Source organism: Rousettus aegyptiacus, unplaced genomic scaffold (genome assembly GCF_014176215.1).
Source record: "Rousettus aegyptiacus isolate mRouAeg1 unplaced genomic scaffold, mRouAeg1.p scaffold_m13_p_7, whole genome shotgun sequence".
Lineage (NCBI taxonomy): Eukaryota > Metazoa > Chordata > Mammalia > Chiroptera > Pteropodidae > Rousettus > Rousettus aegyptiacus.
Genome location: NW_023416310.1, coordinates 69,290,807 through 69,303,644, shown reverse-complemented (window position 1 = coordinate 69,303,644; position 12,838 = coordinate 69,290,807). Strand labels below are relative to the sequence as shown.

The following is a 12,838-nucleotide window of genomic DNA, read 5'->3' as shown; positions in this document are numbered from 1 at the left end:
CCCCCAAACCATGAGACGCTCACCCCCCAGCCCCCGGCCCCCGCCACCTGCTCTCTGTCCCTGTGACTCTGACCCGCGGGGACCCCACGGGATGGGGGCCTGCAGCGTCTGCCTCTCTGCGGCCCCTGCCTTCGACCCGCGGGGACCCCGCGGGATGGGGGCCTGCAGCATCTGTCTCTCTGGGGCCCCTGCCGCACTCGGCGCAGCGCCACGAAGGTCCGATCCTGCGGTCGCACGTCAGGCCCCTTCCCTCCGAGGCTGAGCCTGTTCCGCCGCGTGTCCGCTCCCCACTCTCCGTCCCTCCATCAGTGGACGCGTGGGTCCCTGCCACGTTGCGGCTGTTGTGAACAGTGCTGCTAGGAAACCCTTGCGTGAAGACAGGTTCGGCACTGTCTCCTTTGTCTGAGCCTCACCGGGCTGGTGGCAAAACGGGCAGGCGACTCTGCTTTGAGCGGGAGCGGGCCCCGGGCGAGAACAGTGCCGACCCCGGCCAGGCCAGAAGATGGGAGGAGAGCAGCTTCGTTCAAAGCCCAGCGAGGCAACACCCTTGGCCACAGGTGGGCCCTCGCAGGCCCAGGCCTGGCGCGCAGTGTGCTCGCTGTGCCTGTCAGAGGAATGCAGACGGGAAAGGGCCGGGGCCGGCGGTGGCGGAGCGGACAGGGTTCCGAGCGCTCGCCTCCGCGTTGCCCCACCTGCCTCTCAAGGTCGCCTGTGCCCCTTTGCTGCGCCGATGGCTCCCTGACAGCAGCACGCACTCACTGGGAGCCAGCCTCGGCCTCAGTCGCTGGAGCACAGCGGTGTCGGGGGGTCGAAGAAGGAACGTGCGGGGAGAGCTGGACGCCCCCGGACCTGGGTGCCCCGTTTCCAGGCTGAATGGCGTGAGCAGACATGAGCTCCCGTGAGCCCAGCTCTCCCCAGGGACATTCCAGAGGAGCCGTGATGTCCACGAAACCTCTTTCATTTCAACGTAGTTCACAACAACCGGGGCTCAGAAACAATCCGATGGAGCCGTGTTGCCTTTTCTGGTTGGTCTGCTTCCAGAGTATCTTGCTTCCAGTAGGTTTCTAGAATATTTTGGGGCACAGATTCGCAAAGTGCATTTTAAAGTGTCGGGTTTCAAAGTGGGCTGGCTTTGAAAGTGGTCTGGGTTTCTAAATGGTTTTGTGCAAAATGTTTTGGTTCTAAAATGTTCCAGAAATATTTCTCAGCACGGAGCTCCTGCAGAACTTTGGAAAGGGGCTGGAGCAGGAGCAGACCAAGGAGACTGCAGCCCAGGCGCTGGGTGGACTGGGATGAGCAGGCCAGCCCCAACTTGGGGGCCTGCTCAGCTCTCAGATGGGCGGTGGAAGTATCCCCACCTCATGTCTGGCTTTGGCAAAAGTGTTTGTGTCATTGGAAATTTGTTCTGTGTGTCATTTTTTTTGCACCCATCGCCCAAGAGTTGTTCTGCTAACCGGTCCTAGTCTCTTTGTGAAAGGCCAGCATCCACCTTCCACCCTGACCTCAGCCCGGTCCCTGTCCACAGTGTGATACTCCTGGGAGAAAGCCGACTCGAGACTAGACTTTTCAAGGAAGGAGGACTTATTTTGAAAAAGGCAACTTGGAGGCTTCATGGAAGGTTTTCTTGAAGTCATGGTCACATGGATTATCGGGCCCATTTACCAGATATGGAAATCGAGGCCCAGAAAGGCCGTATGGGCGGCCCAGGTCCCAGCACTACTCAAGAACACAGGTGCCCGACCCTGAAGCCCCGCCTCCCCAGACATTGCGCAGCGTGACTCAGGAGTGCTGCCCGCTGTCCTGGTGTCTGACCCAGGCCTTCCCGTGTGTCTGGTCTGCACGGGCCGAATGTCCAAGTGCACAGGCCCCTGGGACTTTGGTGTCAGGCACAGCCTTAGGAAAAATGCAACCTAGGATGAAAGGGTGGCTGGGAGCAAGGTGACAGGCACGGCCTCGGCAGGCCTTGGGACAGCGGGGGGCTGGCAGAAAGGGCAGGTAGCGACAGCCAGCCGCCTGGCCTGGGGGCGGAGCGGTGCGGGCCGGAGGCCCAGAGCACAGGGGAGGAGAGAGGAAGACTCCAGCGCGTGGGCTGAGCAGCTGCTCAGGGAGCAGCCCCGCCCCGGCCGCAGTGCCTGTCTTGGGGGGTCCAACAAGGTCTTGTCTGAAACGTGTCAGTCAGTGTCCGGGCCCCGTCCGGGGCTGGGGTGCGATGCGTGCTGCCCCCTGGCTAGAAGGAGGCACAGCCCCCTCAAGTGGTGACTTAGGTCCAAGTTTTGTTAAAATTTTTTTTTCACCAAAAGAAACGCGGATTGATTGTGCAATAGAATGCAAAATTACTGTGAGTTTTCCAGATGCAACACAAGATTTCAAGGACCTCCTTTTAGCAGTTACTCTGTGCTGATGGCCACGGGAATGGCCCACGCGCATCCGGGTTCACGGGCCACCGGGGGCCGTCTGGCTGAATCTTCCCACTGCCCTTTGAGCCACATGATAATTTCCGATTTTTTGGTAACTGCCTTAAAAAGGTAAAAAGCAAGAGATGAAATAAGTTTTAATAACATATTAGACCCAATAGCTACAAAATGCTGTCATTTCAACTTGTAAATCATGTAAAAGTTATTTGTAAGATATTTTATGTTCTGCCTTTTTGGCGTTTTGTTACCCAGTTTTAGAAATCCACTGTGCATTTTACACTTACAATTCATCCCAAGTGCAAGCGCCCGCAGGGCCACGTGGCCAGTGGCCACCAGACGGCCAGCGCAGTTCGGAGGAGCGATATTCCTGGCGGTTCCAGCTTCATAGGTGATGGACAAGCTCAGCCGTTGTGCCCAGTGTCCTTCGCAGGCCCTGCTCAGAGCTCCGGAGTCTCGGCTCTGTCCTGGGAGGGGCCACCGCAGGGGCATTTCGATCGGGGCCAGACACTGAGCATGCCCTGTCACCCTGGTGGTGGCCTCCACGCGTCCCCCGCCGCAGGAGTGGAGGCAGGGGTGACAGCCCTCTCCCACTGACAAGTGGGGATCCTGCGGCCCGGCCGCCACCTGCACAAGGAGCCCTGAACAAAGGGTGCCCTTGGAGACTGCTCCCTCTGGGGAGGGGACGAGGAAGGCTGGGCTTCCTGGGTCCTGGCCCCTGCCACTGGGGGCAGCCTTGGCTCAGGCTCAGGCCTGCAGGGCTCGACTCAGACTGCGCCCCCTGGCTCTCCGCGGGCGCCCGTGCCCGGGCTTGCCGTCAGAGAGCGCAGGCCCACAGGTAGGGGGATGGGCTCTAAGGCCACCCAGGCAGCCTCCAAACTCTCTGCATGGCGGAGTCTCTACTTGGGGGTGGGGGGACACACCCTAGGATTTGGGTTCCGGACGGGCTGCTGATGGGCACGGGACACTCAGAGCCCCGGAGAGCTGAGCCAGTCTGGCCTGCAGGGGTCAGTGCCCCATGGAGGGCTGGGGGCCTGTCTCCCAGGCCTCTGCGCCACCTTCTTAGTCGACATCTCCGAGTCCCCACACCCAGAGCAGGAAGTTGGCAGGAGCTGGCCTTCCCCTGGCCACTCCATCCATGCTCAGGTCCATGCTCAGCTCCATCACTCACTTCCTGTCTCTTCGCCAGGCCCTGGGTCCCAAAGATTTCCTCCTGTGTTATCTTCTGGAAGTTCTGTCTTTTACATTTAAATCCATGATCCATTTTGAGTTTTTTTTTAGTAGGGTGAGACGTTCGGATTGAGGTTCACTTTCTGCCCGTGCACATTCGCTCTCTCCAGCAGCGTTTATGGAGAGCGCTGCCTGCCCTCCGCGGAACTGCTTTTCCCGAGTTCTCCGCTCCGTGCGGTTGCTGCCTCCCCTGCTGCCAGTGCCGCACAGGACCGGTGACCGCCACTCACTAATGAGGTTTAAAATTGGGTAGAGTCATTCCTTTCGCTTTATTTTTCTTAAAAATTGTTTTAACTATTCAAGTTCTTTTGTCTTTGCACATAAATTTTAGCACAATCTTGTCTTTATCTACAAAAAAATATTGCTGAGAGTTTTATAGGAATTGCATTGCCTTTGGACATCACGTTAGAGAGAACTGACATCTTTACTATGTTGAACCTTATAATCCAGGAGTCCTTAACCCCTGGGCCGCAGACTGGAACTGGTCCATGGCCTGTTGGGACCTGGGCCGCATGGCAGGAGGTGAGCAGCCGGCGAGCAAAGGTCCATCTGCATCTGCAGCCGCTCCCAGCGCCAGCATCACCGCCTCAGCCCCGCCGCAGATCCTCACAGCAGCCCCGGTGCCTGGTGCCGCAAAGGCTGGGGGAGGTAGAGGAGGGCACGGCTTTCCCTGGATGGCTTACCGGTGTGTTTGTACTTTCCCTATTCTAGACTCTGTTTATTAGTGTTTATTTCTCCCAGGTTGAGGTGTTACGGTAGGAAATGAGACCAGGAGACAAATGCACCTGAGAAAGATTCTCCACACTGTGCCCGTAATCGAGACTTTTCCTCTAGGCTGGGCGAAGCTGTTCATAGTTCTATGCATAGGGAGTGACAGGATTAGGTCCCTAATTTAGAAAGATGAAACTGGTCACAGGGCGAAGTTCGGAGTAGAGGGGAGGTGGACAGGAGCAGGGAGACCAGTCAGAAGACCGGCGAGAGGTGGCACTGGCCTGAGCTGAGGCAGGGACCATGAGTGTGGAGAAGCGCCGAGGTGTGAAGTCCAGAGAGGGGCCTTGAGGACAAAGCTGGCACAGAGGCCAGAGTCAGCCCTTAGGAAGACTCTGGCTATTTGGACATTGATCCCTCGTTCTGCTTAAAGGAGACCGTCATCTAAATTCTTGATTTATCTGGCCCTAGAAAGTAGAGGGAAGGCTGAAGTGAAGAGTGAGGGAGAGTGCCAATCATGTGTTGGGCGAACATGCCGAACCCTAACCCCAACTGCCTCGCAGCCACCCGAGAGGCAGCGGTCACCCTCATTTAACAGATAAGGGAACTGAGTTTCTATTTCTTTTCCTAAAGTCACACAGCTAGTAGTTGGTTGGGCCAGAAGTCACCTCTGTGCCTGTCTGGGCTCAGGCACTCCGCTACGAGGAAACAGGCACCCTCGACTCCGTTCTGAGCAGCCAGGAAGTTCTTGTAAGTTGAGCCCTCAGGGGAAGGGAACATGGGCACAAGCAGACCCGTGCTCTGGCTTGAGGAGGAACAGATTTCAAAGGGCCAGAGGCCAGCAGGGAGTGGAGGTGGGGAAGTCGTCGTTATGGGAGTCTGGTGCTGGTTGTACTCTTGCGTGGGCCGGGCCACCTTCTTCCTCCCCTCCTGCCCCCATCCCCCGCTACCTGTGCAAGTCGCAGAACAAGAACCAGCTTGGGTGAGTACATGGCAAGCTAGACCATTAGGTTATGTGCAGATTTTCCTCAAATAGAGTGACCAAGATTCAACCCAAAGCTGTAAGGACTGTTTGGATTACTCTAGTTGTCCAAGATCCTGTGTGAGTGTAGAGTCCTGGACTCAGAACTGTGTTAGATTCAGTCTTCAGTTTAAATACCTTTAAAACGGAGACAATACATTTCCTGCCTCATTTGGTAAATGGAAGCCATATGTTAGATGAGGCATGCGAAGGGCCTAAAACAGGATTTATCTCAAAGCGAACTTAGTACCAAGAATGTGAATTCTTATTTTAATAAGTGGGCAGAGCCCTTAAGGCAGGAAAACGGGTTACTCTGCTGCCATCTCGTGTGCATTTTGAGAATAACACCCGAGTATATGTCGTCAAGGGAACGTCACCATGACTATTTCTGCTGCCATCTGGTGGGAAATTTGGTAATAACACCACAGTGCAAGTCATGAAAATTTATTTTCTGCGCCCATCTCGTGTGTATCTTGGGAATAACACCAGAGTGTAAGCAATTAAATTTTTCTCTGCTGCCATCTGGTGGACATTTTAAGAATAAGCCAGAGTGTTTGTCATCATGAATATTCATTTACAGCTGCTGGCCGGTGGGCATTTTGGGAAAACAGTGAGTGCATGTTGCGAAAAGTTATTTCTGCTCTAATCTCGCAGGCATTTTGAAAACAACACCGGAGGGCATGTCATTATGAAAAGTCGTTCTCTACTGCCATTTCGTTTGCATCTTGGGGAAAACACAGGAGTGCATGCCATGAAGTTATTCTCTGCTGTCATCTCGTGGGCATTTTGGGTATACATCTACGTGTATGCCATCATGAAAATGTATTCTTTGCCCTCATCTAGCGTGAATTTTGTGAATAACACCAGATTGTAAGTATTAAATTTATTATTTGCTGTTATCTGGTGGGCATTTTAGGAATAAAACCAGTGTGAATGTCATGTAAAGCTATTTCTTCTATCTCATGTGTATTTTGTAGATAATACCCAAGATCCATGACTTTGTGAAGTTTTTCTCTGTCTGTATTTTATGTGCATCTTGGGAAAAACACAGGAGTGCATGTCATGAAAAATTATTCTCTGCAGTCATCATGTGGGCATTTTGAAAATAACACCCAGGTGTATGTCATCATAAAAATTATTTCCTGCTGCCATCTAGTGGGCATTTGGTGACCAACACCTGGGTTTATGCCATTATGAAAATTTATTTTCAGCCCTCATCCAGTGTGTATCCTGCGAATAACACCAGATTTAAGTAATGAAATTTATCATTTGCTGCCATATGATGGGTGTTATTTAAGGAATAACAACTGAGATTTTGTCATGAATAGTCTTTCTCTGCTGCTAAATGGTGGGCATTTAAAAAAAAAATTCCATAATGCAGGTCATGAAGTTTGTTCTATTTCTCGTGTGCATTTAGAAATTAACATTCAAGTGTATGTCATCATAAAAATTTATTTTCTGCTGCCATACTGTGGGAATTTCAGGAATAACACCACAGCGCATGTCATAAAATGTTATTTTTGCTGCTATCGCATGTGAATTTTCAAAATAACATCCAAGGGCATGTTGTTATGAAGAGTTTTTCTCTGCCACCATTTCGTGTGCATCTTGAGAAAAACACAGGACGGCACGTCATGACGTTATCCTCTGCTGCCATCTCATAGGCATTTTGAAAATAACACCCAGGTATATGTCATCATAAAAATTTATTTTCTGCTGCCATCTGGTGGACATGTGGGGAATAACACACAAATGTACGCCTTCCTGAAAATATATTTTCCTCTCTCATCTACTTGTGCATCTTGGAACAACACAAGTGTAAATGTTATTCTCTGCTGCCCTCTGGTAGGTATTTTAGGAATGACATCTGACTGTTTGTCGTCATGAATATTCATTCTCTGCTTCCATCTAGTCGGCATTTAGGAAATAACACCACAGTGCATGTCATGAAAAGTTATTTCTGCTATCTCATGAGAATTTTTAAAATAATACCCAAGAGCATGATGTTATGAAATTTTGCTCTGCTCTCATTTCTTATGAACCTTGGGATGAACCCAGGATGCATGTCATGAAAAATGATCTGTTTCCACGTCGTGGGCATTTCGAAGATAACACCCCAGTGTAAGTCATCATGAATATTCACCCTGTACTGCCATCCTGTGAACTTTTTGAGAATAACACCCAAGTGTATGCCATCATGAATTTTTTTCTGCCCTCGTCTACTGTGCATCTTATGAATAATATCAGAATGTAAGCATTAAAATGTTATCTCTGATGACATCTTTTTTCATTTTAGAAATAAAACCAGAACGTAAAAAATAAAGTTATTCTGTGCTGCCATCTTGTGTGCGTTTTGAGAATAACACCAGAGTGTTCGTAATAAAAATTTATTTCCTGCAGCCATCTGGTGGGCATTTTAGGAATAATGCCCCAGTGTTTGTCATCTTGAATATTCATTCTCTCAACCTACCTTTTCTGCATTTTGGAAGTAACACCACAATGCATGTCTTGAAAATTTATTTCTGCCGCTATTTCATGTGCAGTTTAAAAATATCACTTAAGGGTCTGTTCATATGAAGTTTTCTCAAATATCATTTTGTGAGCATCTTGGGAATAACGCAAGGGTGCAAGTCATGAAAGTTATTCTCTACTGCCTTCTCATGGGCATTTTGAAAATAATACCTAAGTGTGTATCATAAAATTTTATTTTCTGCTGCCATCTGTTGGGCATTTGGGGAATAACACAACAGTGGATGTCAAAATGTATTTTCTGTGGCTATCTTGTGTGCATTTTGAAAGTAACGCTCAAGAGCAGTTTCTTATAAATAGTTTAGTCTGCTGCCATGTTAATGCATCTTGGAAAAGCGAAGGAGTGTATGTTATGAAAAGTTGTTCTCTGCTCACGGCATTTTGAAAATAACATGTCAGATATTTATCATGACGTGTCATTATAAAAATTTATATTATGCTGCCATCTGGTGGGAATTTTGGGAATAACACCACAGCGTATACCATGAAATTTTATTTCCGCTGCTATATCTCGTGTGCATTTTCAAAAATAACAACTCAAGGTATATTATTATGAAAATTTTCTCTTTTCCAATTTCATGTGAATCTTGGTAATAACACAGGATTGCAAGTCATGAAAATTGTTCTCTGCTCCCATCTTTTGGGCATTTTGAAAATTTCAGGTGTGCATCACCAACAAATCTTTTTTGTTGTGATCTGTTGGGCATTTGGGATAAAACCTACTGTAGGTCATCATGAAAATTCATTTTATGCCCTAATCTTGTGTACTTCTGGAAATTACACAAGAGTGAAAGTAAAAAAAAAAAAATTATCTGCTCCCATCTGGTGGGCATTTAGGGAATAGTGCCATAATGCATGTCAAGGAAAGATATTGCTGCTAAGTCTTGTGTATTTAAAAAATAACGACCCAGTATATGTCATTATAAATTTTTCTCTACTGAAATTTGTGTCAATCTTGGGCATAAAATAGTCCAAGTCATAAAAAAAGTGTTCTCTGCTGCCATCTTGTAGACATTTTGCAGAAAACATTCAGCTCTGTCATAAAAATTTGTTTTCTGCTGCCATCATGTGGGCATTCTGAGAATAACACCCCAATGTAGGTCTTCATGAATATTCATCATTGCTGCTATCTGGTGAGAATTTTGGGAATAAAACCACATCGCATGTCATAAACAGTTATTTCTGCTGCTATCTCATGCAGTTAGAAAATAACAACTAAGGGCATGTCACTGAGCAAAGTTTGTCAGTGGCCATTTTGTGTCCATCTTGAGATAAACACAGGAGTGTATGTCATGAGAATGATTCTGTGTTGCCATCTCACAGGCATTTTGAATATAACATGCAAGTGAATGTCATTATAATAATAATTTTTCTGCCTCCATCTGGTGGGCATTTTGACATACCACCTGAGTGTAAGTCATCATGTAAATTCATTTTCTGCCCCAATCATCATTGGGATAACACTGGAGTGTAAGTAATGAACTAGTATATGTCATCATAAAAATTAATTTTATGTTGCCATTCCGTGGGCATTTTTTGGAATAACACCCCAGTGTATGCCACCATGATAATATATTTTCTGCTCTCATCTACTTTGGATCTTGGAATAACTTCAGAGTGGAAGTAAAAAACAAAAACAAAAAACAAAAAACAAAACTCTCTGCTCCCATCTGGTGGGCATTTTAGGAAGAACACCCAAGGGTAGGTCACCATGAACATCCATTCATGCTAAGCTGCGATCTGGTCTGTATTTTGAGAGTAACACCACAGTGCAAGTCACGAAAACTTATTTCTGCTGCTGTCTCGTGTGCATGTAAAAAATAACACTGAATTTTTTATCTTCTCCCATTTTGTGTGAATATTGGGAATAACGCAGGACTGCATTTCATGAAAAATTATTCTCTGCTACCATATCATGGGTATTTTGAAAATAACACCCTGGTGTATGTCGTTAGAAAAAATTATTTTCTGCCGTCATCTTGTGGGAATTTGAGGAATAACAGCGGAGTGTTGGGCATCATCAAAATTCATTTTCTGCCACCATGTAGTGTGCATCTTGGGAATAACAGAGTAAAATTAAGAAAAAGGCATTTTCTGCTGCTATCTGGTGGACATTTTGGGAATAGCGTCCAAGTGTATATCTTCAGAAAAAGTTATTCTGCGCTGTAATCTTGGGCTGTAATCACTTGAGTAACACATGAATGTGTGTTATCATGAAAAGTTATTATTTGTTGCCATCCAGTGTGTATCTTGAGAATAACGGATGAGTGTATGTTATTCTTTGCTGGCCAGTCCCTGGATGCGAGAACGCCCACCCAGACCTTCCGCAGGGCTGTGAACCGGCCAGTGTCCGCGGTGCCTTAGCGCGGCTGGCGCTCGCTCACTCACCGCCGCCTTGCCACCAGAATCCCCGCACCGCTGCAGGAGGTGCGCTACGGGCGCAGGCGACTCCCAAGCCCGGGAGCCCAGGCTCCGGCTCTTAGGGTGGCAGGCGAGAGGTTCTCGCGTCTACGGCCATACCACCCTGAACGCGCCTGATCTCGGAAGCTAAGCAGGGTCTGGCCTGGCCAGTACTTGGATGGGAGACCGCCTGGGAACACCGGGTGCTGTAGGCTTTTGCCGCCCTCCGGCACTCCCCTGGACCCTGCTCGGTCGCTGTCTGGGGGGTCCGGCGCAAGCGCCCGAGCTCAAGGGCTGCACGATCGTCCTTGCGCCCCGCGCCACCGCGCGCCCCCACCTGCTCTCCTGCAGCCAGCCCTGGGCTGTTTTCTCTCTCCGCTCTGGGCCTTTCCCTCCTGGGGTCCGCGGGGCCGAGAGCGGAGAGCGAGGTCGCGGGCCAAAGCGTTTGCCTGGTGATGTGGCCGGTGTCGCTGCGCGGTTTGGGGCACGTCGCGCACCACTCGGCGGGGAGCGTAGGGGAGGGGTGCGCCTGGGTCAGGGCCGGAGCCCGGACTTAGCTGGGCTAAAGGCGCCTAGATGCGCAGTTGGTCGAGAGCTTGGCGGGCCGCACTCAGGCGAGGGTCCTGCCGAGCGGCCAAGACTGGGGAGGGGGACAGCCCGTGGCTTGGGCAGTCGCGGGATGCGAGAGCGCCCACCCAGACCTCCGCACTGCTAGGAACCGGCCAAGGCCCCCGGTGCCTTAGTAAGGCGGGCCACCCTTCGCGGGGCCAACCCCGCATACCCTGCGGGGGACGCCCTACAGGCGCAGGCGGCGCCCGCGCCCGGGAGCCCAGGCTCAGGCTCTTAGGGCGGCAGGCGACAGGCTCTCCCGTCTACGGCCACACCGCCCTGAACGCGCCCGCTCTCGCCTGCTCTCAGAAGCTAAGCAGGGTCGGGCCTGGTCAGTACTTGGATGGGAGACCGCCTGGGAATACCGGGTGCTGTAGGATTTGCCGCCCCCTTCTTTTGCCGCCCTCCAGCCAGGGCGACCCTGGATGCCCCCAGGCCCTGCTCGCTCGCTGTCTCAGGGGTCCCCGGCGGCCGGCCGAGCCCAAGGGTGCCCCAAACCCCTCGCGCCCGCGCCCTTGCCCCCCTCCCCCCCCCGCCCCCCGCCCGACCTGCTCTCCTGCAGCCAGTCCAGGGCTCTTTCCTCTCACCGCTCCAGGCCCTTTCCTTCCTGGGCTCCGTAGGACCTAGCCCCGAGGACCACCGTCTCTAATACACGTTGGGAGTGTGCTCGCATTCCCGGGACGCGGGACCAGCCAACCCCACCCGCCACGCCGCGTCCCGCCCCGCCCCGCCCCGCCAGAGGCCTCAAGCCTCCTCCGACACGCTTCTCCCCGCCCTTCTCACCCGACTGCCAGGTGCCCTCGGGCCAGGTGCCAGGCCGGCCCGCACACCCGGGACGAGAAGCAGGACTGACCAGCTGCGTCAGAAAGGCAAAGACACAGGAGAGCGCGCACGCGTGTGCGGCGAGAGCCTTCTTGCTCGCGACAGGCCGCAGCAAACAGCCACACACACACACACACACTCACGCGCGCGCGAGCGCGCACACACTCCAGGGAGACTGTGCGTCTTGCCTGTCTGCGGTGGTAACTCAGCAGGACTCAAAGGACAACGAGCCTCCCTGAGCCCCGACCTGTATCGGGGCACGGGATACAGGGGTGCCAAGGTTCCGGGAGTTCCGGGAGCGCCGGGGTTCCGGGGATAAAAGGGTTCTGGGGCTCCGGGGTTACGGGGGTTCCAGGGGTTCCGCGGTTCCGGGGATCAAGGGGTTCCCAGGGGTTCCGCGGATCCGGGGGTCCCAGGGGTTCCACGGTTCCGGGGGATACGGGGTTCCCAGGGGTTCGGCGGATCAAGGGGTTCCCAGGGGTTCCGCGGAGCGAGGGGTTCCCAGGGGTTCCGCGGAGCGAGGGGTTCCCAGAGGTTCCACAGAACGAGGGGTTCCCAGGGGTTCCGCGGACGCGGGGTTCCCAAGGGTACCGTGGACGAAGGGGTTCCAAGGGGTTCCGCGGAAGAAGGGGTTCCCAGGGGTTGCGCGGAGCGAGGGGTTCTCAGGAGTTCCAGGAGTACCGTGGGCGAAGGGGTTCCCAGGGGTTCCGCGGAGCGAGGGGTTCTCAGGGGTTCCGCGGACGAAGGGGTTCCCAGGGGTTCCGCGGACCAAGGGGTTCCCAGGGGTTCCGCGGACCAATGGGTTCCCAGGGGTTCCGTCGACGAAGGGGTTCTCAGGGGCTCCGCGGAGCCGGGGTTCCCAGGGGTTCCGCGGACCCAGGGGGTTCCCAGGGGTTCCGCGGCCAAGGGGTTCCCAGGGGTTCCGTGGATCAAGGGGTTCCCAGGGGTTCCGCGGACCAAGGGGTTCCCAGGGGTTCCGCGGACCAATGGGTTCCCAGGGGTTCCGCGGACCCGGGGTTCCCAGGGGTTCCGTCGACGAAGGGGTTCTCAGGGGTTCCGCGGAGCCGGGGTTCCCAGGGGTTCCGCGGACCCAGGGGGTTCCCAGGGG

The 12,838-nt window shown here is 52.5% G+C and overlaps 2 pseudogenes; both read left to right on the top strand.

Annotated features, from left to right (window-relative positions):
- Positions 1-10,405: 10,405 nt before the first annotated feature.
- LOC118605988 lies at positions 10,406-10,514 on the top strand (annotated as a pseudogene).
- A 655-nt stretch (positions 10,515-11,169) lies between these two features.
- Positions 11,170-11,288, top strand: LOC118605957 (annotated as a pseudogene).
- The last annotated feature ends 1,550 nt before the right edge of the window (positions 11,289-12,838 follow it).